Below are 27,758 nucleotides of genomic sequence, written 5' to 3'. Positions count from 1 at the left end.
CGTAAGAACGTAATGGCTGCCGGAGCTCTTCTGCTAGGATGTTCCACAGTATATGCCTTGGGTGCTTCAGTGGCATCGTGTCGGCATTCGCCGAGCATCAGAAACAAGTCAATGTAGTAGTTATACGTGTATGCCACCTCCGTCCGACGTCAGTAATAACGACACACTGAACCCCGTTTGTTTGTGTGGTTCGACCTGTCGCGTATACGGCCGTGTAGGGCGACAGACGTCAGTCTAACAGCGCATCGAGGAAGCTTGTCGCTACGTGACACCGGCGACGTTACATTTCGCCCGCAGCACCTTGAGAAGGTGCATTGCGTTATGTACAGCGTGCGGTATCCGCTCCTGAAACTTTGAAGCGTTGTAGCTCCCAAACTAAACGTGATAGGAGTGTGATTTAAACTGATTTGTTCACAATTGGTTTCAATGATTCCAATGCCTGATAGAAACTACAATGGTTAAATTTTAAAAAGATTGTATCTCTTTGCTGTAACTCTTCGGAAAATAACACAATGAACTACGTTCATAGCTCTGCAGAAAGTGTAACGTTCCTTATGTTGATCTACCGCAATAAATTTGTAAGTTACAGAGGCAAACACTTTTACCGAAACACTCTGTATTCACCTAATCGGTACGAGATATGTTTTTCATAGGATCACAGATTACTGTGATCACGAATTTGGCTGTGGACACAGGTTTTACAGTCCACGCCACTGCTGGATGATGATGGCAGAAAGATGTGATCCTATGAAAAACGTACCTCGTATCAGTTAGATTTTTTCCATCTTCGCAAATCACTACGCGGGAACAACAATACCAGGTACATCTGAAGACGGAATTATGCGACGGTACCTAGCGGTTACTGCTAGTGTAGTTGCTCTTCTGAACACCATCCCAAATGAGCAAAAATGGTTCAAATGGCATTGAGCACTATGGGACTTAACATCTGAGGTCATCAGTCCCCTAGAACTTAGAACTACTTAAACCTAACTAACCTAAGGACATCACGCACGTCCATGCCCGAGGCATGATTCGAACCTGCGACCGTAGCAGTCGCGCGGTTCCGGACTGAAGCACCTAGAACCGCTCGGCCACCGCGGCCGGCGTACTTGGGCTGTCTACGGCTCTGTTTAAAAAGAATAGCTCGATATGGTCATAGAGTCGAGTGGCACACGTCTGCTTTCATGCCCCGAAACTAATTCGCTGCAAATAATAACCTATAGCTGTGGCCCTGCAGTTAAACAGTCTATGAATTGGCTTGAATTGCGAGTTGATAAAATAAATAGAAATACAAAATAAAAGTTAAATGAATAATTTAATAACAAGGGTGTCTATTCTAACTTTTGCAATTGAGACAGACAACAGAGAATTAAAAACGATTCAAATGGCATTGAGCACTATGGGACTTAACTTCTGAGGTCATCAGTCCCCTAGAACTTTTAACTACTTAAACCTAACTAACCTAAGGACATCACACACACCCATGCCCGAGACAGGATTCGAACCTGCGACCGTAGCGGTCGCGCGGTTCCAGACTGTAGCGCCTAGAACCGCTCGGCCGCCCCGGCCGGCAGAGAATTATGCTGAATAATGTTTTTTCAAGAAAAGACATTTCAAATAAACGCATGTGTTACTACTATTTTCATTGAAAGTGTAGACAGAAAATATCCTTATCAAATGCATTAAAGTTACATCGAAAGCGACCACCCGGGGTTTGAGGCGCCATGTCACGGACCTCGAGCATGAGTTTGTGTGTTGTTCTTAGCATAAGCTTAAGTAGTGTGTAAGTCTAGGGACCGATGACCTCAGCAGTTTGGTCCCTTAGGAATTCACACACATTTGTACATTGAAAGCGTTACTAGAATGGTAGCAAAATTCTCAAACTAAATTGTAATGTAAGATAAAAAAATTAAGTCAATTTCGTAATCATAAAACACGAAATTTCACCAGCTCAAAACAGGTCAGAGCTCAATATGATGATTCACAAACGGACACACGTGAAACAGAGAGTAATAATTCATACTCTGTCTATCCTAACTGGAGCACATTCAGACCTCTAGAAATATAAAGTACATTCAGAATTTAAAGTATGGTAGCGGCCGTTCACCGCACATAATCAATCACACTCACAATCATTTATAACTCGTTACACAGGTAGGTCTGCCTCCTTCAAGCACAAACGCACAAGTCCAGAATTGCTCCCTTCATTCTTCACTTGAGAGTCCCAGTTTATACTTGATTCCTGTAGCGTTCTGCTACTGTTTACTTTTCGATTGGCTGAACGCTGTCCCCCCATCGTTATTAAGCTCTACAGGCATGATCTGACTCAACATGACTACTTCGTAGACCGAACTAACATATTACAACAATGTTTAAATAAAGGAATCTCACAAACATTAGGTTACACTCAGATATTTACAATAAATATAAGTAATATTTGGTTTATACATAAATAAACCAGCATTCTTGCGCAAATGTGCTCACGATAAATGACATAAGACTGTCGTTAAATATTGTTCAAACAACTATTTACAAGCCGGCCGCGGTGGACGAGCCGTTCTAGGCGCTTCAGTCAGGAACCACTCGGCTGTTACGGTCGCAGGTTCGAATCCTGCCTCGAGCATGGATGTGTGTGATGTCCTTAGGTTAGTTAGGTTTAAGTAGTTCTGAGTCTAGGGACTGATGACCTTAGATGTTTAGTCCCATAGTGCTTAGAGCTATTTGAACCAACTATTTACTCCTTCTTGACAGAAGCGTCTTTCAGTTCTTTTTGAAACTGTGATATTCGCCAACGCATGCGTTTGACCATTTCCAAATTAGAACAGTCTTTTAATAGCACTTGCAGTCAACATTTAAAGAAAGCTACCGGAAAAACTGGAAATTCTTCATTGCATAACTGCACAAGTAAGACAACCCATGAGGCACTCATGCTGTATTCATTTGCTGTTGAATTCCGGAGGATATGATCTTCTGACAAACATTTGCATAATGAAAAGCTATAAAAGACGACGCAAATCATAAATAAAATAGATACAGATATATAGCTTTCAGAGATGATAGCTATAGCACTATGCTGTTAGCTGAGATATCGTTTGTTGAAATCGCATTAAGCAATTTAAAGTTGTTAATTCAAGGGCGCATTGTGTAAATGTTTATTCGCTGTGGTCCGCCACTGTAGCTGAGTGGGAAGCGCGCCGGCTTGAATGCCAAGGGCCGCAGGTTCGATTCCCAGCTGCGTTGGAGATTTTCTATGGTCAGGGACTGTTTGTGTCGTCGTCGACATCATCATCATTCATCATCATCATCATTTCACTCTCACTGACGCACAGTTCCCCGAAGCGGCTGGAATACTGTTCAGAGATCCAGCAACATATCAAACGCGGGGCACAGAAACGCAAAAGAAAAAGATGTGATATTAGCGCTTTAAGTGGATTTACGTGCATAAAAACATAACAGCTGTGAAATTCACCAGCAGAGCTTGCATTTACACTTTTCGTCTTGTTAATATATGTCACTATTCGACGAATTGCAGCAATCTACGCCCACCATTATAAGGACAAAACGACTAATTTGAAAGCAGCGACAGTTTGGCTGGAAGTTGAGTATGGTTGTATCTTTAAACTGTGTGAAGGAATTTTTTCTCCTAATTGCGGTCTGACTTCTATGACTTCTCAAATTTTACTCTCGCCAAAAAATGATCGAAAAAGCACGCTTTCTCTTAAATATTACCGCGTAAGCCGCCCCATTTTTTACAAAAATGTAATATTCATACACCAAATAAAAGTAGACGTTTCCGCAATTCCGGTAAGGTAGAATAAATCGAAGTTCGTCATGAGATGTGACCAAAATGTGAGCCCAAAGTCAGGTATCAACCACTATGAAATTAAAAATGGTCATCGTGCTGTAATTATACTCGTATACTGAAAATTGCGGTCTAGGCACAGAAAGGTTTTCTACAATAAAAAATTTGGTTCAAATTCAAAATGGTTCAAATGTCTCTGAGCACTATGGGACTTAACATCTGAGGTCATCAGTCCCCTAGAACGTAGGACTACTTAAACCGAACTAACCTAAGGACATCACACACATCCATGCCCGAGCCAAGATTCGAACCTGCGACCGTAGCAGCAGCGTGGTTCCGGACTGAAACGCCTAGAACCGCTCGGCCACAACGGCCGGCAAAAATTGGTTTACATATTTAATAAATGAAAAGTGTTGGTGGCAATTTCATTCATGATGTTGTTTAAGTATGATAAGATACATCCTCCAACAATTCTCATAATTTTTGCGTTGCTTGTCTTCTATTAGTCTCAATAGTTATTGTTCGGATCATGTGAAAGTGCTCTCCTGTCCATTCAGCCCAAACGCGTACCCTTCATGACTTTTAATTTTTGCATTAACTATTATCAAATGCTTTCTCTGGGTCAATGACTGAAGTCCTGATAGCACATATAAATCTTTGCGTTTGAGGTGTCCCGCAGTTCGGTATAGACACCGGTAGGAGGAAGAGAACGGCGGTTCGCTGCCCGGGTCCGTGTTATGAGACACAACACGCCGCGCAGCCGGCCCTCGCCCACTGTTTATCTTAACCCCGAGACAAACGAAGGGCCACGACGCCACTGGAGAGTAACGGAATAGGATTCTCGCCTTCAGTGACAGTTCCGCGTGCGGAATTGCTCTATAAGCGAGGTTTTGCTTCTCCGCGGCACCTGACGATCACAACCGCTTTGCATTTTAAGTATTTTGCTTTCGCTGTTCCCAGGTCGTTGGGATTTGGGACGCACTGTGCAGGCCGGTCGAAAAATCAGAGCTTTGGAAATAACGCGTGAGAAAACGCCGTGTGTTCACTCGCTTTTTGCTGCCGCTACAGGCTCCCGATTCATGAATTTCAAATTGCCTGTAGATACGGGAAAAAGATCTACGAGCAGCTGCATGGTATTTGGCAAAAAATAGTTCCACCACCGTCTTGTATGGTAAACAGCTACAGAAAGACACAGCAGCGTTACAAAAACCGCGAGATTCTCTTCGTGATTAATATCGAATATTCATACCTATGATACTGCTACAGATGCCGTGTCATCAGCGTTAACGGAATCTTGCCCTCATTTTTTGGGTTTATTTAAGTTTTCATCGCTACATTTCTTGATAAACTTGTGTAATATTCTTAATATAGTCCATCACATGTAAAGGTACATTTGAAATCCACACCCACACAGCCGCGCGGTCTAGGCGCCTTGCCACGGTTCGTGCGGCCCCCCGTAGGATGTTCGAGTCCTCCCTCGGTCATAAGTGTGCTTCTTGTCCTTAGCGTAAGGTAGTTTAAGTTATAATGTGTGTGTGTGAAATGTTATGGGACTTAACTGCTAAGGTCATCAGTCCCTAAGCTTACACACTACTTAATGTAAATTATCCTAAGGACAAACACGCACACCCATGCCCGAGGGAGGACTCGAACCTCCGCCGGGACCAGCCGCACAGTCCAGTTTATGTAGAATACGTAGTGTGTAAGTCTAGGGACTGATGATCTAAGCGGTTTGTTCCCGTAGGAACTTACCATAAAATTTCCAAAAAATTTTCCACACATACATACGAGGCGGGTGTCTACCACAAGACCTCAGCATTACGATTCAAGAGCACCATCTTCACAGACAAGCTGTGTTTTGCGTCAGCTGGTGGCAATGATGAATACTTTCAGTGGAAAAACCCACGAATAACCTTTGTCTCATAATCCCTTGAGTGAAAGCGCGTCTCCAGAGAAAAGGTCTTGTGTATCATTTGAAAGTATCTACGTACTAGTGAAGAAAACGTTACAACATGAACTGAGCTAAGAAATTGTTTACAAGAAATATAGAAGTAAAAACCTCAAACAATCAAAATCGCTGAATACAGCTTTACTTTGATAGCCGGTTTCGACAGTCTGAGTCGCCATCATCGGATCTTATGCAAATAGACCTAAATACATCTCTATCATATGTACAGTATAGCGTGTCGCATCATAAACAGTCATTCCAGGAATATGAACAACGCTGTACACCGGCATCTTCCTGGACTGACTCGTTACGACGTGACATGGTATATTGTAGATACGATGGAGTGAGGGGTATTTTCAAAAGACCCGATTACGGCAGCTTAGACTGCCGAAATCGATCATCAGAATGAAGCTGTATTTAGCGATCTTGGCAATTTGACGTTTTTGCTTCTGTATTTGATGTTATTCTCGGTCACGCCCATACTTGATTAATGTCAAGCATATAAAAATTGTTTAGAATTTCGAAATACTATTATAATTATGCTAGTATTTGAATGATAATTATAGCCACCCCGGTTTGTTTTGTAGGGTGATGCAATAAAACAGAGCTCAACTGATATTTGATATGCTCCAAAACATTTCAGAAACTGTAGAACTCATTAAAAAATGGGAACTCTAAAATGCTTTCAACACTAACTTGGTGACGAATATATGGTTCAGTTTTGATCAACATTTTCTTAAATTATCGTTCAACGTTGCATAACGTAACTGTGTAGCTCTGTGAGACAACATGCACCATCCGATCAAAAGCATCCAGACAGCCCTGCGTAAGGCAGAATTGACGGCTAGATGTCACGAGACGCTGATCCGACAATATAAAAGGAGGCTGCGAGTATCGTGTTGTTTGTAGAAAAGCAGTGAATGCGTAGCTTATAAGAGCTCGGTGTCTTCGAACGTGGACTAGGGAAGGGCCGGCCGGAGGCGCTGCAGTCTGGAACCGCGAGACCGCTACGGTCGCAGGTTCGAATCCTGCCTCGGGCATGGATGTGTGTGATGTCCTTAGGTTAGTTAGGTTTAAGTAGTTCTAAGTTCTACGCGACTGATGACCTCAGAAGTTAAGTCGCATAGTGCTCAGAGCCATTTGAACCATTTGACTAGGGATGTCACCTGACAGGAAACTTCCCACCGCCCCGCCCCCTCCCTCTTCACCCTCTCCGAGTTAGTGGTAAGATGGCCCAGTAGAGAGTCCGCCGTAAAAAACTGAGCATAGATCAAGAATGAAAACAAGAAGTAAGTGTACTGAACTGTGAAAAAGAAAGCAAAGCAGTGAACAGACCAAGAACAACAAGAGTAGTATAGAGTAGGTGGTTACACTAATAGCGCCGTGGTGGAGTGGATACGGTCTTGTATTGTCACGCGCACGAGCCGTATTTTTGTACCGTAACATTATGAACTGTCCGTCCGATCACTGAAATGTTTGTTCTCTTTCTGTAGGTTTGGCAGTTGTCATCCTACACGTTGGTTATAGAATATGAGTCAAGTGGTAAGAATACGTTACCGCCGCAAATAAATGTGATGAACATTGAGAGCAGACGAGAACAACATAGACATCTCACAGAAATGCAAACAAGAAAAACCGATGTGAACTATGATACAATAAAGAAATTCAAGAGTCAAGACCTCGAAAACGGAAAGCAACTTTAAAAACGTTAAAACACATGTTTTGACAGAGTACAGAGAAACTGCGTGACTGCGAAACCGTTGCGTTCATTTGTTGCAGCATATGTGATAAATTATTATGTTTTCATCATTTCCTTGGGAGTGACCACATTCACATTCATACGAACACGCATATGGCCAAGAATATATATCTCACCCACTTACCAGTCGTACAAATTAGGTGCATCGGTAAGAGATTCCTATCACATGACACACGTGCTGTCGCTAATGCTGTGTATGACACACCAGACGTGTTTTACGGTGGAGGGTTCGGTTGACTTGTCGCCTTTCATCAAACGTATGCGGTTCCCTTTCGAAAGCTACTTCCTTTTAGCTGCTAATAGAATAGTTGTGCAGAATCAACTGTCATTATATCTTACACCTCGCTACTGAAAACGGACGTTACAACACGTCACAGCCACAAATTTGAATAAAGCCAACAGCTGAAAAAGATTGACGCCAGGGAGATTCGAACATGGCTCGCCCGTATGGAAGTCCCGCTCCGTATTAACTTTTTTCCATTTTTCTTTTTTGTAATTTTGTTCGTTGTTATTGGTCGTAGCATTCGTTATATAACATCTGTTGAAGTTCGTTGTTGATCCCTTCTATCAGGTTTTTTATTACAAAGACCAGGCAGCTCTCTTTTTTTTCTATATACTTCGTTGCGTTTGGTCTGGGCGGACGCCACAAGATATCCATTCAAGTTGATCATGGTCTGCTTCACTCAGTTTTTTTTTTTTTTTTTTTTTTTTTTCTACAGAGGGCAAGCAGCCCTCTGACCGAACACGCTGAGCTACCGTGCAGGGGCAGGTCCCACTCCGTATCCACTTTTTTTCATTTTTCTGTTTTTTATAATTTTGTTTCTTTGTTGTTGGTTGTGATGGTCGTTACATCACATCCGTTGAAGTTCGTTGTTGATCCCTTCACTCAGTTTTTTTTTTTTTTTTTTACAAAGACCAGGCAGCTCTCTGACTGAACATGCTGAGCTACTGCGCCGGCGTGACCCGTGACCACGACACTCGTTGTTTGCCTTGCTACTCTATACTGCACTTCTTGTTCTTGGACTGTTCACTGTTTGTAATTTGCTTTATTTTTCACAGTCCATGCTTGACCTGTGCTCAGTTTTTGACGGGCTGTCCACTGGGTCCTCTTACCATTAAATCTGAGGGGTAGCGATGGGGAGTTTCTCTTGTGAGATAGAAACACATAAAGGGCAATCCAATATTTTAAAGCTGCTGAAGTCGACTGATGGTCATGAAACTATGAAGTGGAAACATGAAGGAACAGCCACAGCTTAACCAGGAGCAAGCTGACCTCATGCACTGACCTGCAGTGACCGTCGAGCATTGCAGACGGTTATTGTAAAAAATAGCATGGAATCAGTCGGAGGGGTCACTCACGAGATAGGTAGGGTTACCAGAAGCCCAGCTATCACAGTGACAGTGCGTAGGGAACTAAAAAAGCATGAGGTGAAATGGTGGAGCAGCTCCACATAATGCAAACATTTTTGCAGTTAATGCTAGGTGACACATAAGATGCTGTAAACAGTGGACAGTGGATCACTGGATACGAGTTATTTAAGAGATGAATTTTGCAATCCCCAGTAACAATCCTATGGATGCGTTAGGGTTTGGCGAAGGCCTGGAAAAAGTTACCTACCATCATGTGTAGTGTCAACATTGAAGTATGGAGGAGATGCTATTAATGGCATGATTTTTTTTCCGTGGCTAGGGCACAGCAGCCCTATTGCACTTAAGAAAACGGTATTTACTGAAGGACATCAACATGTTTTACGCCATTTTCTATTGTGCATTGTAGAGGAACAGTTCGCAGACGATGAGTGTTTGTATTTGCTTGACAAAGCACATTGCCATAAAACGGCATCTATGGGACAATGGTTTTTGGACAATAAAATTCCAGAAATGTGCTGACCTTCCGATATTGTCTCCCTGATTCCAATGGAGCACGTTTGGGATGAGTCAGGACGCAGACGTCGCTCCAGATCCAACCGTTGAACATCATTACATTCTATGATTTCGGCTCTTGAGGAACATGATTTGCCATCCTCCCAAAGACACTGAGACACCTCACTGAAAGCGTCCCGAGCAGAGTTCAAGCCGCCTTGAAGTCTATGGGATGACGCACCTCATATTAATATCCACTAATAGTTTTGAGCAGATAATGTAATGTCGCCCCTAACTTACCTATCCCCGCTTCTCCATCTTGAGTTTATGTAATTGCTATAAGATAAAAGTTATTTATGTCAACAAAAAATATTTATTTGCAACCATTAGTTCCCAATCTCAAAGCACTGATTTTAGGACCCTCTAACAACCTTATGGCAACGGCCTTGCCGCAGTGGGTACACCGGTTCCCGTCAGATCGCCGATGTTAAGCGTTGTCGGGCGTGGTCGGCACTTGGATGGGTGACCATCCGGGCCGCCATGCGCTGTTGCCATTTTTCTGGGTGCACTCAGCCTCATGATGCCAACTGAGGAGCCACTCGACCGAATAGTAGCGGCTGCGGTCAAAGAAAACCATCATAACGCACCGGGAGAGCGGTGTTCTGACCACACGACCCTCCTATCCGCATCATCAGCTGAGGATGACACGGCGGTCGGGTGGTCCCCATGGGCCACTTGTAGTGTGAAGAGGGAGTGCTAGCATCCTTATAATATTGTCCATAATGTTTTGGAACACTATGTATGTTTTTATGAGGAAACAGTTAAAAAATCTGTGCTGTGGTCTAAAAAGTAAAATATTGCAAGCAAAAAGTGAATAACTACATAAAAGTCAGTATTTCACATGTAGGCAATATCATCGTGAATAGGATATTACCGAGAGCATTAGTTATGAGGGAAACACATACACTCATCAGCCAGATAAAGAAAAATCTAACTGTATCACTTCACTTTATTAACAGATACCAAATATTGTACGAATTGGGTCGATGAAAACGTGAACGATAAAATTTTATTGATAACGCCGTAGACACAGAGAGATTAATCACATCATCTGCGAGATAAAGCGACTCTCCTATCTGTACTTCGATTTGTTACAATATCGAAAAGATAAGAGACGTTTACAGTTGCAACTGAAATGAATGGGAAAGCAATCTAATCGAACGTACCCAAAATCTGGGTCTCTAAACTTTCATTTTGATTACTGAAATGCACACACAGAAATTTACAGCACTTGTGCTATAATACACAGTTCGCATAGTAACTCGTTCTGAAAAACGTTGTCTGCGGAATGCAAGCGGCCACGGTCAGATCGGGCTCACTTTTATAACAGTACGTACTTGGATACAGATTGGAAGGTTCGTTATAGATTCCTTTGCCACAGTTTATACAACAACAAAGAAAAATACAGGATGCGGCAGCGTTCATAGTAGGATATTAAAAACACACACTCAGGCAGTGACTGTAATTTATTTATTACCTATTATGTCAATTAATAGTTAAAGGTATGCCATTTACTAATGTGTAACTCATTGTCCATTGCGTGGATTACTTTTTGAATATGACTCCTGTCAAGTGATGCCCCCTCTGCACAACACATTCATCTAGGCGGCGTTGGAAGCTTTCCATTACTCGGCGTAAAGTTCCCTGGGACATTGCCGACGGCAGTTATGATGCGATCCTTCAACTCAGGAATGGTGGACAGAATTTACATGGATTTATTGTGACAGAAACTTCCCGGTAGAGTAATTTCCCATTTTTGTGACATTTACTGGCCGCCTCGCTCACCTGACCTTTCATGTGGAGACTTTTTCCTTGGGGCTGCCTGAAGCAAGAAGTGTTCCGAACACGTTGTGCCACCATTCCTGAGTTGAAGGATATCATCAGAACAGCCGTCGGCAATGTCCCAGGGAATACGTTACGCCGAGTTACGGAAAGCTTCCAACTGCCTAGATGAATGTGTTGTGGAGAGGGGGCATCATTTGTCAGGAGTCATATTCAAAAAGTAATCCACACAATGGACAATGAGTTACACATTAGTAAATGGGATACCTTTAACTATGAATTGACATAATAGGTAATAAATAAATTACAGTTACAGCATGATGGTGTGTTTTTAATATCGTACTATGGACGCTGCCGCATCTGTATAAAACTGTTTGTCAAATGTGGATAAATGATGTGCTGTGCTAAAATGAATTTAACCTTTTTGTCCTTAGGAGAACACTGGCATCTTTAAATAAGTTAAATAACTTGTTTTAAGGAAATAGGTGCTACTGTTCCAATTCTGTCTCTAAAATTATCAAAGGTTTAAGATTTGCGAACAGAATAGACCACATATAGTCATGTGATACCATATGCTCCTGGAGGATTTAATTTCGAACACTATTGTTTTCGTTTCTTGTAGGCTACATATAAGGGGCGATCAAAAAGTTTCCGTTCGGAAGCCAGAGGTCCAGAATTGGTTTGCCAGCCAGGCAAAATCACCGTGAGCACTGAGACAAAATCCCACCGACGCACCAGGTTGGTACAACACTGTGTGCTGTTGTGTGAAGAAGTATGCAACTGCCTGTAGCACATCTTCCACCGACAGAAATCGTCGATCCTTCATGGTCTTTCTAAGGGATAATATCATGGAAAGAGACCAGGACTACAGGGCGGGAGCTCAATGGCCTCCCACTTGAATTGGCGTACCTTCTGCGTCACATATCCGATTAGGGTCGAACTGCGACCAGTACGGAACTTCGCGCACCATTCCACAGAGACGGTTTACAACAGGTATGCCATCTCATAGACATTCTTCACTCTCCGAAGGATGTCTACAGGCAGCCAAGAAAAGAATAGGAGCACTTTGGTCCTGCTTGGACGCGTTCTTTAATAAGGTCGCCATAGCTTACTTTCGACATTTTCCGCACGCAAGCCGAAAAGGCACGAATGCCACAATAATCACTTGCCTACTTGTCGGTGCTTATATACCCGCATCGGAGTCACGTTGCGTTGCATATACGCCGCAGCAACCCCGTCAAACAGAAACATTTTGATCGCCTCTCATGTCGTCTGCAAACGACTTTTGTGAGTATTTCCCTATTGTTAAACTCCATTAATATGTAATGAGAAGTTAGACATCTATGACGTTAGTCGTCGCAACTCTCCCTCTGTACGCAGTGGAAGCAAACAGACCTTCTCTGATATGTGAGAGGGAATTCAAATTAATAAAAGCGTGGAGGCTTTGAATTACGACTTGAGCGGCACTTTGTTGTAAGTGTGTACTAGGATAAGACATTGAGACAAACGAAATAGTACGAAACTGTGCGCTCGGAATAGTATTCCAGCAAGGAGTAATTTTAATTCTGTCCCGAAGGACTTTAAAGTGGTAGCAGAATTCACAATGAGAAAGCCTGTGACAGATTAAACGTCAATAAGCTTTTTTTACTGGCTAGTACACACATACTGTCCGCCCCCGGTAGCTGAGTGGTCAGCGCGACAGAATGTCAATCCTAAGGGCCCGGGTTCGATTCCCGGCTGGGTCGGAGATTTTCTACGCTCAGGGACTGGGTGTTGTGTTGTCCTGATCATCATCATTTGATCCGCATCGACGTTCAAGTCGTCGAAGTGGCGTCAAATTGATCAAATGGCTCTGAGCAGTATGGGACTTAACATCTGAGGTCATCAGTCGCCTAGAACTTAGAACTACTTAAACCTGACTAACCTAAGGACGACACACAAATCCATGCCCGAGGCAGGATTCTAGCCTGCGACCGTACCGGGCGCGCGGTTCCAGACTGCAGCGCCTGGAACCGCTCGGCCACACCGGCCGGCAAGTGGCGTCAAATCGAAAGACTTGCACCCTACGAACGGTCTACCCGACGGAGGCCCTAGTCACACGACATTTATTTGACACATACTTTCCATAAAGCACTTCAGACTATGGCCACTTCATATTAATCAAATTTCGGTATCACATATGAGAAATTAAATGAAAAAAAGTAGAACAATAAAGAAGTTTAATACATGTAACCCTGAAAACTGAAAATAAAACCAGCACAATGACACAAAGGTCCATACTAAACATTTACACTGAAGAGTCAGAACATTATAACCAATTGCATAATAGCTTGTTTCTCCATTTTGGGAACGAAATACAGCACTGATTCTGCGGATCACGGATCCGACAGTTTGTTGGTGGATTTGTAGAGGCATGTGGCATTAGATGTCTTAACACAACTCAGATAATTCGCGTAAATAATGGGTCGCTGATTTGCGTACGTGGTGATGGCACCCGATAGCGAGCATGATGGGTTCCCTATGATTTACATCAGGTGAATTTGGGCGGGGAGGCATCAACGTGAGTTCACTATAACGCTCCTGAAAACACTGTAGCACGGTTCGAGCTCCGAGACAAGGAGAGCTATACTTTCGCCATCGAGGAAGACATCAAGCATGAAGGGATGCAGGTTACTCGCAGCTGGCAGCATGTCTTCGATTACTACCACAGAGCCCATGTAAGCACAGGAGAATGCGTAATACTGCTCCCACAAGGCTACATCCAAGGCGCGCTGCACGTTTCGAGCCACTGTTTACCTCCATGACGGCGTTTATGGAGACAACCATCGAGCTGGTGTAGCAAAACTGTGATTTACCCGAAAAGCCGACACGTTTCCATTTATCGACGGTCGAATTCGATCGTCTCGTGTCCACTGCAGTCGTAATTGACGATGTCGTTGGGCCAACATGACAACAACTAAGGGTTGTCTGCTGCGGTGCTCCATATTCAACAACGTACGATGAACAGTGTGCTCCGAAAGACTTGTGCATGCGCTAGCACTCTGCTCTTTCGGCAGAGATGCCACAGACCACTATCTATCCTACTTTATAGAGCAGACAGGCTTGCGATCCCCACGATCTGTGGAGAGTGGTGGACGTCCAACCATTTAGCCCCTACTGGTAGTTTGACTGTTCTTCTACCTCTTCCCGTAGATGCTCACGACAGTAGGAAGCAACATTCGAACGGTTTCACCGTTTTTGAGATCCTTGTTAACAGGCTCTGCGTAATAATAATCTATCCTTTATCAAAGTCGTTTATCTCAGTGGATTTCTCCATTTTCAGCACATACCCTCGCTAGCGTGATCCCCCATCCGCTTCCATACTTTCTTTAAAGCGTCACGTGCCTGAAACGTCACCAGGCGGCATCTGGCGTCGCGGTGAGCAGTGGTCATAATGATCTGGCATACATCTGCACCTGTACTGGATAAGCGACCTTATGGTGTGTGACGGAGTGTACGTTGTGTGCCACTGCCATTTCATCCCTTTAATATTCCAGTCGTGAATCGTGTTTGAGAAGAATACTTGTTTTTAAGCCTCCATGTGCGATCGAGTCTCGTTACCTCCATGATCTTTTCGAGAGATATATGTAAAGGGGAAGTAATATATTGGTTGAATCTTCTAAGAAGGAAAGCTCTCGGAATTTTAACAGTGAATCACCAACGGATGCAGAACGCAATGTCATTACACTACTTGTACATTAGTGAGGAATTAACAAATTACACATACCATGTTCTGCATCTTTTAATTATTATGGAGATGAAATTTTATATTTCACTGACGCCTTTAGGCTTTATTTTAATGTATCTCTGCCACAACATATAATCCAGCTGTCAATATTTCCTTGTGAGGAAGACGTTTTTATAAACTTTGGAACCATGGTGAAGTGGTTTTAATAAATCTTCCATTTTGCAACTGACTGGCTGTTTACTATTTCTACAAGAAGATCTCCATAATACTTGCGTGTTGTTCAGACTTACTGGTAATAAGTCTAGCACCCGCCTCTAAGATGCTTTGATATCATCCTTTAATTTGATATGGTGCGGATCCCAAACGCTCGAGCACCTGTATATCGTCTCCTTTACAGATGAACTACACTTTCCCGAAATTCTCTCAATAAACCTAAGTCGACTATTCGCAATCCTACCACAATTATCACATGCTTGTTCCGTTTCATATTGAAAGGTATGTGCTAAGGTCTGATCAGGGTAGATCCAGAAAATAAAGTCGATAATTGCCAACCGCAAGATGGAATGAGTATAATATCTTTGAGTAGGAGGATCTTTGATGGTTAAGAGAGCCGGGAGCGCGCAGTAAAAACCTCGGGAGTCGCAGCTAGGTGCCCGGAGGAAGCAAATATGTGTTGACAGCTTTAAGGCAGGACGCACGCTCACTGCGCAGTTACACTGAGCAAACTTTAGCACAAAAATCAGAGAAGATATATAATGATTTCAAAAGTGGTTTTTGTTAGATAATGTTCAGAGTTAGGATTTGTATGTCCAAGGTTTGACGCAGTAAGTTGTTGTTGTTGTTGTGGTCTTCAGTCCTGAGACTGGTTTGATGCAGCTCTCCATGCTACTCTATCCTGTGCAAGCTTTTTCATCTCCCAGTACCTACTGCAACCTACATCCTTCTGAATCTGCTTAGTGTATTCATCTCTTGGTCTCCCTCTACGATTTTTACCCTCCACGCTGCCCTCCAATACTAAATTGGTGATCCCTTGATGCCTCAGAACATGTCCTACCAACCGATCCCTTCTTCTGGTCAAGTTGTGCCACAAACTTCTCTTCTCCCCAATCCTATTCAATACTTCCTCATTAGTTATGTGATCTACCCACCTAATCTTCAGCATTCTTCTGTAGCACCACATTTCGAAAGCTTCTATTCTCTTCTTGTCCAAACTATTTATCGTCCATGTTTCACTTCCATACATGGCTACACTCCATACGAATACTTTCAGAAATGACTTCCTGACACTTAAATAAATACTGGATGTTAACAAATTTCTCTTCTTCAGAAACGCTTTCCTTGCCATTGCCAGCCTACATTTTATATCCTCTCTACTTCGACCATCATCAGTTATTTTGCTCCCCAAATAGCAAAACTCCTTTACTACTTTAAGTGCCTCATTTCCTAATCTAATTCCCTCAGCATCACCCGACTTAATTAGACTACATTCCATTATCCTTGTTTTGCTTTTGTTGATGTTCATCTTATATCCTCCTTTCAAGACACTGTCCATTCCATTCAACTGCTCTTCCAAGTCCTTTGCTGTCTCTGACAGAATTACAATGTCATCGGCGAACCTCAAAGTTTTTATTTCTTCTCCATGAATTTTAATACCTACCCCGAATTTTTCTTTTGTTTCCTTTACTGCTTGCTCAATATACAGATTGAACAACATCGGGGAGAGGCTACAACCCTGTCTTACTCCCTTCCCAACCACTGCTTCCCTTTCATGTCCCTCGACTCTTATAACTGCCATCTGGTTTCTGTACAAATTGTAAATAGCCTTTCGCTCCCTGTATTTTACCCCTGCCACCTTTAGAATTTGAAAGAGAGTATTCCAGTCAACATTGTCAAAAGCTTTCTCTAAGTCTACAAATGCTAGAAACGTAGGTTTGCCTTTCCTTAATCTTTCTTCTAAGATAAGTCGTAAGGTCAGTATTGCCTCACGTGTTCCAGTGTTTCTACGGAAGTAAGTATTTTGTAAAAATTTTTGTAAGAGTGATTCGTGCTACAAAAATGTTGGAAATGGTAGCTTTTGTGTATGACTTAAAATTTTAACAATCATAATCCACATCCTTTGCTTGTATTGAATATGAAAATGAGTAGTAAAGTAAAGTTACCCACCAATGAAAGAACATAAAGCTGATGAGGCCTCTATGCAATATATATGTGCAGTTCATGGTTTGAAATCGATTTTGGTATAACTAAAGCTATCAGAGCTAAGTTATTTCCAATAACAACTATTATGCCATTGCACAACTTGCATTGTTCAAGGCAAGATATAATTTCGTGAAGTAAACATCAGGGCCAAAAGTTAATTTTTCAGTACTATCTTAATGCCATTGCACAAACGGCATTATTCTCTTAAACTTGATTGCTGAGTCAAATAGATATTTCATTACTGGCAAAATGGAGGAGTGCAAGAAACAAGTTCGCAGACGCAGTCAGATGCAGGTTTGTTGAATAATTAATTTGGAACAATCTTATCATTGATACTTTCACTAATTAAAAAGGAAACAACTTTGGTTAGATACTTTCAATATCACTCTCCATCGTTACGCTCAGATATTTTATGATGTAATTGTGTCAAGTAGCGTACTTGTAACGCTGTACCCAGACATTAAGGGTTTGTTTTTCCTACTCATGAACCTTAACTTACTTTCTTCTGCGATTAGAGTTAGGTGCAATTGATTACACCAACTAGAAATTTTGTCTAAGTCACCTTGTATTCTCCTACAGTCACTCGAATTCCACATCCTCCCGTACACTACAGCATCATCAGCAACAAACTGCAGATTTCTCCCCACAGTGTCCACCAGGTTATCCATGAGTATATTAAATAATAGCGGTCGTATCACACTTTCTTAGGGCACTCCTGATGATACTCTTGTCTACGATAAACACGAGTGGAGCAGACTATGTCCTGGCGCCTGATTTGATTTTATCCTCTCCCTTCTTTCATCATCGTCATACAACACAAACACGACACTGCACAATATACACCTCCATTACAGTCACATACATTCCACAAACATACATACGGCATAATTCTCACATATCTGCAAGGAAAGGGGTCAGTGTGTGGGGAGGAGGTGCATCCTTTCCGACAGACAGCTGAAACCGCTCCTCGGGATATCCCAGACAGAAATGGCGGACGACATTTACGTTTGAAAACTGGTGAGTAATGTAATACATGATACAATGCACTTAACCTGTATAAAAAAATTTGACAGCCTGCGGTGGACATTTGAAATGGTTTTAACATTCAGAAATAAAATCGCGTCTTTGGCCCCACATATGAAGTCAGTTATGTCCCAAGAAACGCAACTTTCAAAGTTTCAAGAACTAGTATTCAGAATTCTTGGAATGTACTACAATCGCGTACGTATCACTTGCGTAGATTCGCAAAGACTTGATCAGACTAATTACAGCCAGCACAGAGCCATTCAAGCAGTTATTCTACCCACGCTAAATATGCGAATGGAATGAACAAAAGCCCTAATTAATGGTACAATGGAATGTGCCGTCTGCCATTCACTTCACATTGGTTTTTAGCGTATATATGTAGATGTAGACGGGCCGTAAGAAAAAAATGTTCCGGTCTGAAAACGAAATTTGACGGGATTGCTAATGGCTGGCGTATAATCAAGAGGTGGCGGGATTTCTCTTGTTATCCTTTCGATGGCCTGAAGGAGCCACGACCTCGTGCCGAAAGCGAAATTAGGACGAGCCTTTTGTGAAACGCACTCGATGGAACTTTCGTTGTGCTCCTGTATCTTTCTAATTGGTATACGAAGTTCCTTCTTAATTGGATGAATCTAGAGAAGCAGCGAAACAACTCACAAATTGTAATCGTTATATAAGGATTGCGAAATTGAGTTATTCCTTTCATTCTGACACTAGGAGACAAGTCCATAATAAGTCACAAACTCAAGAACACGGCTAAAATAAATTTCTGGTGTTGGGAATCTCGTTATTTCAGGTGACACCTAGGACAGGGTTGCTTCGTGTTTTAATAAGGTGGAAGATCCATCGGCGTCTGTTACATTGCTACTTTATCATAAGGGTCCTGGCACATTGAAAGAATTTTTCCATTATCGTAGCACATTTGGTGTTGAAATACAGTAAACCTTGTATCTTTCTTACAGTTTATGGATTACGTAGTTTGAGCGCGGACATGTATGTTGTAAGCGACAGGTCCACAACCCGTTCGCGAAGCGCAGCGTCAGTAGGTAATAACTGAAGGTAATTAGCCAGTGCGTGCATCGGGAGTACACTGAAAGATGCATATAGTTCTAAATCATTTTGATTATTAGTGAAGCTGAACTACAGATGTTGAACCGTTTTTACATTTTGTCGGCTTATAAGCATCGTTGTTTATGCCGCTCTGAATTATGTATCTGAGAGTAATTGAACTAGGCATTTACCGACCGCGGGCGAAAGCTTTCAGATGTAGCCATGCAACGCCGAACGAACAGACTCCTGTCGTTATTTATATAATGTAGCGGTACGCCTCACCTCCCTATTATTTCGTCTAATAAGTAGAAACAAAAGAACCAACGTCAATTTGCAGTAGGATTTTGACACGTACTACATTCGAACATCGTAAATTATCAGGAAAGTAACGCTCCAATGACAACAGTCAGCACGGATTCAGGAAATATCGTTTTCGTGAAACATAACCAGCTCTTAATTTACTCGAAGTAATGAATGCTATCGAAAGGGAATCTAAAATTGATTTCATGTTTCTACATTCCCAGAAGGCTGGTCGTAGTAGTAGAACTCGACGGAAAATCATGGAGTAAAGCGGAAGTCAAGTCCATCGTTGCCCAAGGAAGTTTTATTGGCCCTCTGCTGTTCCTGATCTTCATAAACGACTTAAGAGACAATCCAAGCACACGTCGTAGATTGTCTGCGGCTGATACTGTCATTTACTATCTAGGAAAGTGAGTAGATAATCAAAAAGAATTGCAAAATGATTTAGGCAATATATCTGTATAGTGCGAAAAGTGGCAATTGTTTCTCAGTAAAGAGATGTGTCAGGTCATATCCATGAATACATAAACAAATCCGCTAAATTTCGGTTACACGAAAAACACACAAATATAAAGGCTGTCCATTCGTTTAAATACCTAGGAATTACAATTAAGAACAACTTAAACTGGAAGGATCACACAGATAATGTTGTGGGGAAGACAAACAAAACACTAGGTTTTATTGGTAGAGTGTTAAGAATATGCAACGGGTCTCCTGAAGAAACTGCCTACATTACGCTTGTTCGTCTTCTGCTAGAGTATTGGGATCCTTACCAGGCAGGAGTGGAGGAGGACGTCGAACAAGTTCAAAGAAGGGCAGCTCGTTTTGTGTTATCGCGAAATAGGGGAGAGAGTGAAACTGAAGTGATAAGCGAGTTGGTATGGGAATCACTAAAAACAAAGGCATTTTCCGTTGCGAGGAGATCTTTTCACAAAATTTCAGTTACCAACTTTCTGCTCTGAATGTGAAAATATCATGTTGTCGGTAACCGACATAGGATGAAATGAAATCTTAATATAATATGAGAAACGAGAGCACGGAGAGGATGACTGAAGCGTACATTTTTCACGCTGTTAGAGAGTGCATCGGTAGAGAAATAGTCTGAAGGTGGTTTCACGAACTCTCTGCCAGGCGGTTAAGTGTGAACTAAAAACTAGTTATGCAGATATACGCTATGTGATCGAATGTATACGGACACATGGCTGAAAATGACGTACAAGTTCGAGGCGCCCTTTATGGGTAACGCTTAAATTCAATATGGTGTTGGCTCACCTTTATTCTTGATGACAGCTACCACTCTCGCAAGCATACGTTCCATCAGGTGCTCTAAGATTTCTTGGGGAATAGGCCATTCTTCACGGAGTGCTGCACTGAGGAGAGGTATCGATGTCGGACGGTGAGGCTTGGTACGAAGTCGGCGTTCCAAAACATCACAAATGTGTTCTATAGGATTCAGGTCAGGATTCTGTGCAGGTCAGTCCATTACAGGGCTGTTACTGTAGTGTAACGACTCCGCCACAGGCCATGCATTATTAACAGGTGCTCGATAGTGTTGAAAGATGCAATAGCCATCACCGAATTGGTCTTCAACAGTGAGAAGTAAGAAGTTGCGTAAAAGTCAATGTAGGAATATGCTATGGTAGTGCCACGCAAAACAACAAGGGGTGCAAGCCCCCTCCATGAAAAACACATCCACACCATAACACCACCGCCTACGAACTTTACTGTTGGTATTATACACACTGACAGATAACGTTCATCGGGCATTCGCGGTACCCACACGCTGCCAGCGGATCGCTACGAGGGCAGTTCAATAAGTAATGCAACACATTTTTTTTCTCGGCCAATTTTGGTTGAAAAAACCAGAAATTTCTTGTGGAATATTTTCAAACATTCCCGCTTCGTCTCGTATAGTTTCATTGACTTCCGACAGGTGGCAGCGCTGTACGGAGCTGTTAAAATGGCGTCTGTAACGGATGTGCGTTGCAAACAACGTGCAGTTATCGAGTTTCTTTTGGCGGAAAACCAGGGCATCTCAGATAATCATAGGCGCTTGCAGAATGTCTACGGTGATCTGGCAGTGGACAAAAGCACGGTGAGTCGTTGGGCAAAGCGTGTGTCATCATCGCCGCGAGGTCAAGCAAGACTGTCTGATCTCCCGCGTGCGGGCCGGCCGTGCACAGCTGTGACTCCTGCAATGGCGGAGCGTGCGAACACACTCGTTCGAGATGATCGACGGATCACCATAAAACAACTCAGTGCTCAACTTGAGATCTCTGTTGGCAGTGCTGTCACAATTGTTCACCAGTTGGGATATTCAAAGGTTTGTTCCCGCTGGGTCCCTCGTTGTCTAACCGAACACCATAAAGAGCAAAGGAGAACCATCTGTGCGGAATTGCTTGGTCGTCATGTGGCTGAGGGTGACAATTTCTTGTCAAAGATTGTTACAGGCGATGAAACATGGGTTCATCACTTCGAACTTGAAACAAAACGGCAATCAATGGAGTGGCGCCACACCCACTCCCCTACCAAGAAAAAGTTTAAAGCCATACCCTCAGCCGGTAAAGTCATGGTTATAGTCTTCTGGGACGCTGAAGGGGTTATTCTGTTCGATGTCCTTCCCCATGGTCAAACGATCAACTCTGAAGTGTATTGTGCTACTCTTCAGAAATTGAAGAAACGACTTCAGCGTGTTCGTAGGCACAAAAATCTGAACGAACTTCTCCTTCTTCATGACAACGCAAGACCTCACACAAGTCTTCGCACCCGAGAGGAGCTCACAAAACTTCAGTGGACTGTTCTTCCTCATACACCCTACAGCCCCGATCTCGCACCGTCGGATTTCCGTATGTTTGGCCCAATAAAGGACGCAATCCGTGGGAGGCACTACGCGGATGATGAAGAAGTTATTGATGCAGTACGACGTTGGCTCCGACATCGACCAGTGGAATGGTACCGTGCAGGCATACAGGCCCTCATTTCAAGGTGGCGTAAGGCCGTAGCATTGAATGGAGATTACGTTGAAAAATAGTGTTGTGTAGCTAAAAGATTGGGGAATAACCTGGTGTATTTCAATGCTGAATAAAACAACCCCTGTTTCAGAAAAAAATGTGTTGCATTACTTATTGAACTGCCCTCGTACAATGTGAACAGTGATTTGTCACGCAATACAACGTTTTTCCACTGTTCAATCGTCCAATGATTACGCTCCTTACACCAAGAGAGGCGTCGTTTGGCATTTATCAGCGTGATGTGTGGCTTACGGGCAGACGCTCGACCATGTCCAAGCTTTCTCACCTCCCACCTAAATGTCATTGTACTTTCAGTGGATCCTGATGCAGTTTGGAATTCCTGTGCGATGGTCTGGATAGATGTCTGCCTATAACACGCTATGACCCTCTTCAACTGTCGGCGGTCTCTGTCAGTCACCAGACGAGGTTGGCCTTTACGCTTTTGTGCTGTACGTGCCCCTTCACGTTTCCACTTCACTAACACATCGGAAACTGTGCACCCAGGGATGCTTATGAGTGTGGAAATCTCGCGTACAGACGTACCACGCAACTGACACTCAATCACCTGACCACCTTCGAAGTCCACGAGTTCTGCGGGGCGCCTCATTCTGCTCTCTCAAGATGTCTAATGACTACTGAGGTCGCTGATATGGAGTACCTGGCAGTAGATGGAAGCACAATCCACCTAATATGAAATACGTCTGTTTCTGGGGGTGTCCGGATACTTTTGATCACATAGTGTTGGTGGTGCATAACAATGGAAGTGATCCAGATTTCCTTAAAATTTACAAACAATGGAAAAATAGATCACTTACGACTCGTAAACGTCATACGATTTTCAAAGGCTCTGTCTACTTCCTTAAGCATGTGAGGACTTGGGATCCGTCGGCCGGTGTGGCCGTGCGGTTAAAGGCGCTTCAGTTTGGAACCGCGTGACCGCTACGGTCGCAGGTTCGAATCCTGCCTCGGGCATGGATGTGTGTGATGTCCTTAGGTTAGTTAGGTTTAATTAATTCTAAGTTCTAGGCGACTGATGACCTCAGAAGTTAAGTCGCATAGTGCTCAGAGCCATTTTTGAACTTGGAATCCGACTTTCACCAACATGGCGGATACCACGAGGTCCTCTGTGGTGAACACTGACGATGCGGACTCTAAGTGTTGACTGCTCCAGAACACAGAGGCTGAGTGACAATGCTGGATCCTACTTCAAGATTTGGCCAGAGCACCAAACCACCAGACTCCCAGGATAGGCACTATTTTCCATTGTCACCCTAAACGACTGTATCTACAAAAAGCAACTTTTGAGGGAACTCTCAAGATCTGTTTAGGTGCCATCAACTGGCTGTTCCTAACGACCTACAATCTGCCAGAAAGATATTCTTGCGCTCCTGGCGTCCTTCTCCACATAAGAATCTCCGTAATGGTCACCGCCATCTTGGTGCCCCGATGATATGCAATTTCCGTCTCACTTTCGTCTCGAAGACACATTCAAAATTGGGAGGCAAGGTAGTTTTTATTTGAATTTATAATTTAAGTCTTCAACACAATGAACTTAGTACCACAGGAACATTAGTAGAAAGGATTTAATCGAATGCCAATGTAAATAACTGGACTGTGAGAACGGTATGGAGGTTCACTGGATGAGCCCCATTGATCCACAAAATTTTAAATTTGAACAAATTGAAATGTTCTGAACAACGATGACAAGAAGGAAAAGAATGGTGGTTTGCAAATGTGGTGTACCGTATGTATTTCCACTTTTCAGTGCTTTATCTGCTTAGAGTATCTTTTGCTATACCTTATGCTTGTCTTTCACACGTGTGCTGAATGGCAGTCATTTAAGGTTAATTTAAGTACGTCTACCCAGCTTCAAATAAGTACAGCGAAACGGAGTTTTTATAATTTGCTTTTCAAGATCGTCACGAATTATATCGGGCATGTAACAGAACGTTTGTCTCATCATCTCATATACACGTAAAACTTTCTGGTTATTCCAATGACTGAGGACAGAATGTACTGTACTCGCCACATTCTTTTCGAGACAGACGTAGTTCATTCGTATGCATTCGGTGTCTTTTGAATAGAAAAAGCTGATATGTAGCATTCGTCTCCAAGTTCAGAGGCATCGCGGTATTCATCCCGCTCTAAGAGGTTAAAATCTAATCTACTACGTCTAGAGAATAGATTCTAACCTAACCCAAACTCACGTCCTTGATCCAGCCAAAAACTGACGGAGATCGGACTCATTGTGACCATACTGTAGGTCGATGTTACCGGGTGACTGTGTCTGAGTGCCACTGTGAAGGCACCCTTATTCGCAAATCAGTATCGGCCATTTTGCAAACGACTGCAGTACTAGTGTCAGTGGCCTTGAAAGTTATTACTGCAGTGAACTGAAGAAGAAGCATATCTCTTGGCTACAATTGTCCACCATTGGTTTTAATAAAATTCTGGACATTTGGAGCGAATGGTTTGGCCACCCAGATCGCCGGACATAAAATTCAAATTTTATTTAAAGGGGGTAGGACGTCAAACTGGCCGACTTGGTGCAGGAGAAGCATCTGAGGACATTTTAATTTCCAGTGCCTATACTTTTACAAATAAATTCATAATACTTTGTCAGCATCACCAGGAAGGGTTCAGGATTCACACCCATTGCAGTGGAAGTTAGAAAACATAACAAAAAAAAATTTTTACGTGCGAAATTTCATCATTTTTTCACTTACTAATGGCTGCATTTGTTGCTATAGGTACACTTTTTTTCATAAGTTAGAGAGATTCTTCGATGAATTTTGCACAGCATACAAACCATACTTACAGGTGTATGAAACTCTAGAATTTATTTAATTTATGAAAAAATGAATGAGCTGTTATATTTTAAACTTCATGTTTAGAAAAAAACACAAATTTTCTAGTTAATTACCTCAATTTTTACCACAGTTTTTAATAGATTTGTAAAATTCTAGAGTTTCATACACCTTTGAGTATGATTTGTATGCTGTACAAAGTTAATCGAAGAATCTCCCTTACTTATGAAGAAAAGTGTACCTATAGCCACAAATGCTGCCATTAGTAAGTGAAAAAATGATGAAATTTCACATGTAAAAAAAATAAATTATTTTGTTATGTTTTCGAACTTCCACTGCTGTGAGTGTAAATTCTAAATCCTTCCTGGTATTGCGACAAAGTTTTATGAATTTATTTGTAAAAGTATAGATAGTGGAAATTAAAATGTCCTGTGATGCCTCTCCTGCTCCAAGGTGGCCCGTTTGACGTCCTACCCGCCTTAAGAAGATAAAAAAAATAGGAAGAATTACTTTTTGGCTGACGCTCGTATTTCATTTTATTGAGAAATTCCATTCATAGAGGTTCAAATTAGCAAGAGTCGACTGTGCCTAGTTAATGCTATAAATGAACTGTGAAGACATTATTACTGATCATTTCAGAGAAATGGTGTTAACAGCGCAGCTTGCGTGGGACGGGAGTAGAGCAGAAGTCGTTCCCCTTGTGTAAGGGAGAAGGCACGCTGCACGTTATAGCTGGCGGCATTGTTGCCAGAGTCGTGCATCCGCGGAGTGAATAACTGAAAGCGAGCTCCGGAATAAGAGCGGCGGATGAAAGCTGCCCCGTGCGTGTGCGTGTGGGTGCGTGCGTGCATGTGGGAGAGAAAGCCGCGAGGAACGAGGCCGGATTGATAGTTTGTCGTGCAAACCTGGCGCGGAGAGCCGAGCGCGGCTGCTTCCTGAGTAATGACGGCAGTCCTGAAATGACGCGACGCGGGATGGGCGGGGCTCGGCGACGGCAGCGCCCCAGTTTCGCTACTCTGCCGCACCTCGACTGTCAGCTGACTGCCACTGCGACCTCGTTTTTGTAAAGCCGGGCTGTCGCTGCTAATAACAGCCGGTCGTGCCATTAGCAGCGCAGATGGCTCGCAGCGAATTTTGCTCTCTTCAGGTCGACATAATGATCACAGATAATCGAAGTGTAACGGTTATTCTGCACAGTAACTGGCTTCGGAAGAAGGTCTAAAGGATACACAAAAAAGACAGAAGATAGGTTTCACGTAAAGGGTTAACGGCAACACTTTGGCTCATAAAAAGGCAAGAGGCGTATTTCTATTAAAATGAATTGTTGCTTTTCTTCATTATTATTTTTTTCAGTTTTTCAGGAAAGGGTGTGATGGTAGCGGACAGAACCGCACTTCACTCGCATGTTTCGTAAAAAAGTGATGCATTATCAGATGAGAGTACGGGGAATGGACGAAAATATCGAAACGGCTCAAGAAATGCGTGCTTGAACATACACAGAGGTGACAAGTCACGGCATACACCGTAATATCATGTCAGACCTAAATGTAAAAAAGTGTTGTATTCGACGTTTATTTTTTAGAAAATCAGGTCGATGTGGCACACATCTGGCTGTGTGCGAAGAGTTTTTGTTGTTTCGATCACACTGTGCTTACGTGATCGGATATATCACAAATTGCTGTACATTTCTTTCAATTTGACTACTTTTATTGCGATAGTGCAGTAACTCCCATAGAGGGAGTGATAATATTTTATTAAAAATATTTTGCACGAGACTTACTGACAGATTAAATCTGTGTGCTGGACCGAGACTCTGAACTGGGACTTTTGCCTTTCGCTGGAAAGTGTTCTACTGACTGCTACCTAAGCACTACTCACGACCCATTCTCACAGCTTCACTTCCACCAGTATCTCATCTCCTGCCTTCCAAACTTCACAGTTCTCTTGCGAAACTTGCAGGTCTAGCAGGCTTCTGGATGAGAGGATACTGCAGAGGCTTAGAGGCTGGGGGAAATGAGATACTGGCGGAAGTGGAGCTGTGATGGCGAGTCGTGACTAGTCTTCAGATAGCTCGGTCAGTAAGAACCTCCTGCTGATTCTCCAGCAGGAGGAGGTTCTTACTCATTGGTCTGAAGATGACCACAGTAGTGGTCGAAATCGGTCACCGTAATAAATAAATTGTGATCAAGACCGTTTTTAATAGTAAATATTTGTAACACATTGATCACTGTCACTCCCATAACGCATTCAGAAGTAACCTTCTGAAATATCGCCAGGTGTTGTTGCTCACGTACATGACAAGGGTTAGACGGACGAGGGCGTCCGTGGATTAACAGAGTGTTGGAGAGAAGGAAACGTGATTCATTGAAAAAAGAGTCCTCTTCTTGTGCTGCATCAGTTTATTAGTCATTTGAAAAATTCTAT

General features: G+C 42.8%; 1 protein-coding gene and 1 pseudogene across 1 annotated transcript in view; one reads left to right on the top strand and one right to left on the bottom strand.

Annotated features, from left to right (window-relative positions):
* LOC126416993 (inactive dipeptidyl peptidase 10-like) overlaps positions 1–27,758 on the bottom strand; it is a 1,159,463-nt gene that overhangs the window by 549,817 nt on the left and 581,888 nt on the right. The window lies entirely within an intron of this gene.
* On the top strand, positions 9,809–9,926 carry LOC126417380 (5S ribosomal RNA; annotated as a pseudogene).

This window comes from Schistocerca serialis, chromosome 8, assembly GCF_023864345.2.
Source record: "Schistocerca serialis cubense isolate TAMUIC-IGC-003099 chromosome 8, iqSchSeri2.2, whole genome shotgun sequence".
NCBI lineage: Eukaryota > Metazoa > Arthropoda > Insecta > Orthoptera > Acrididae > Schistocerca > Schistocerca serialis.
This window is presented reverse-complemented; position numbering and strand designations above follow the sequence as displayed.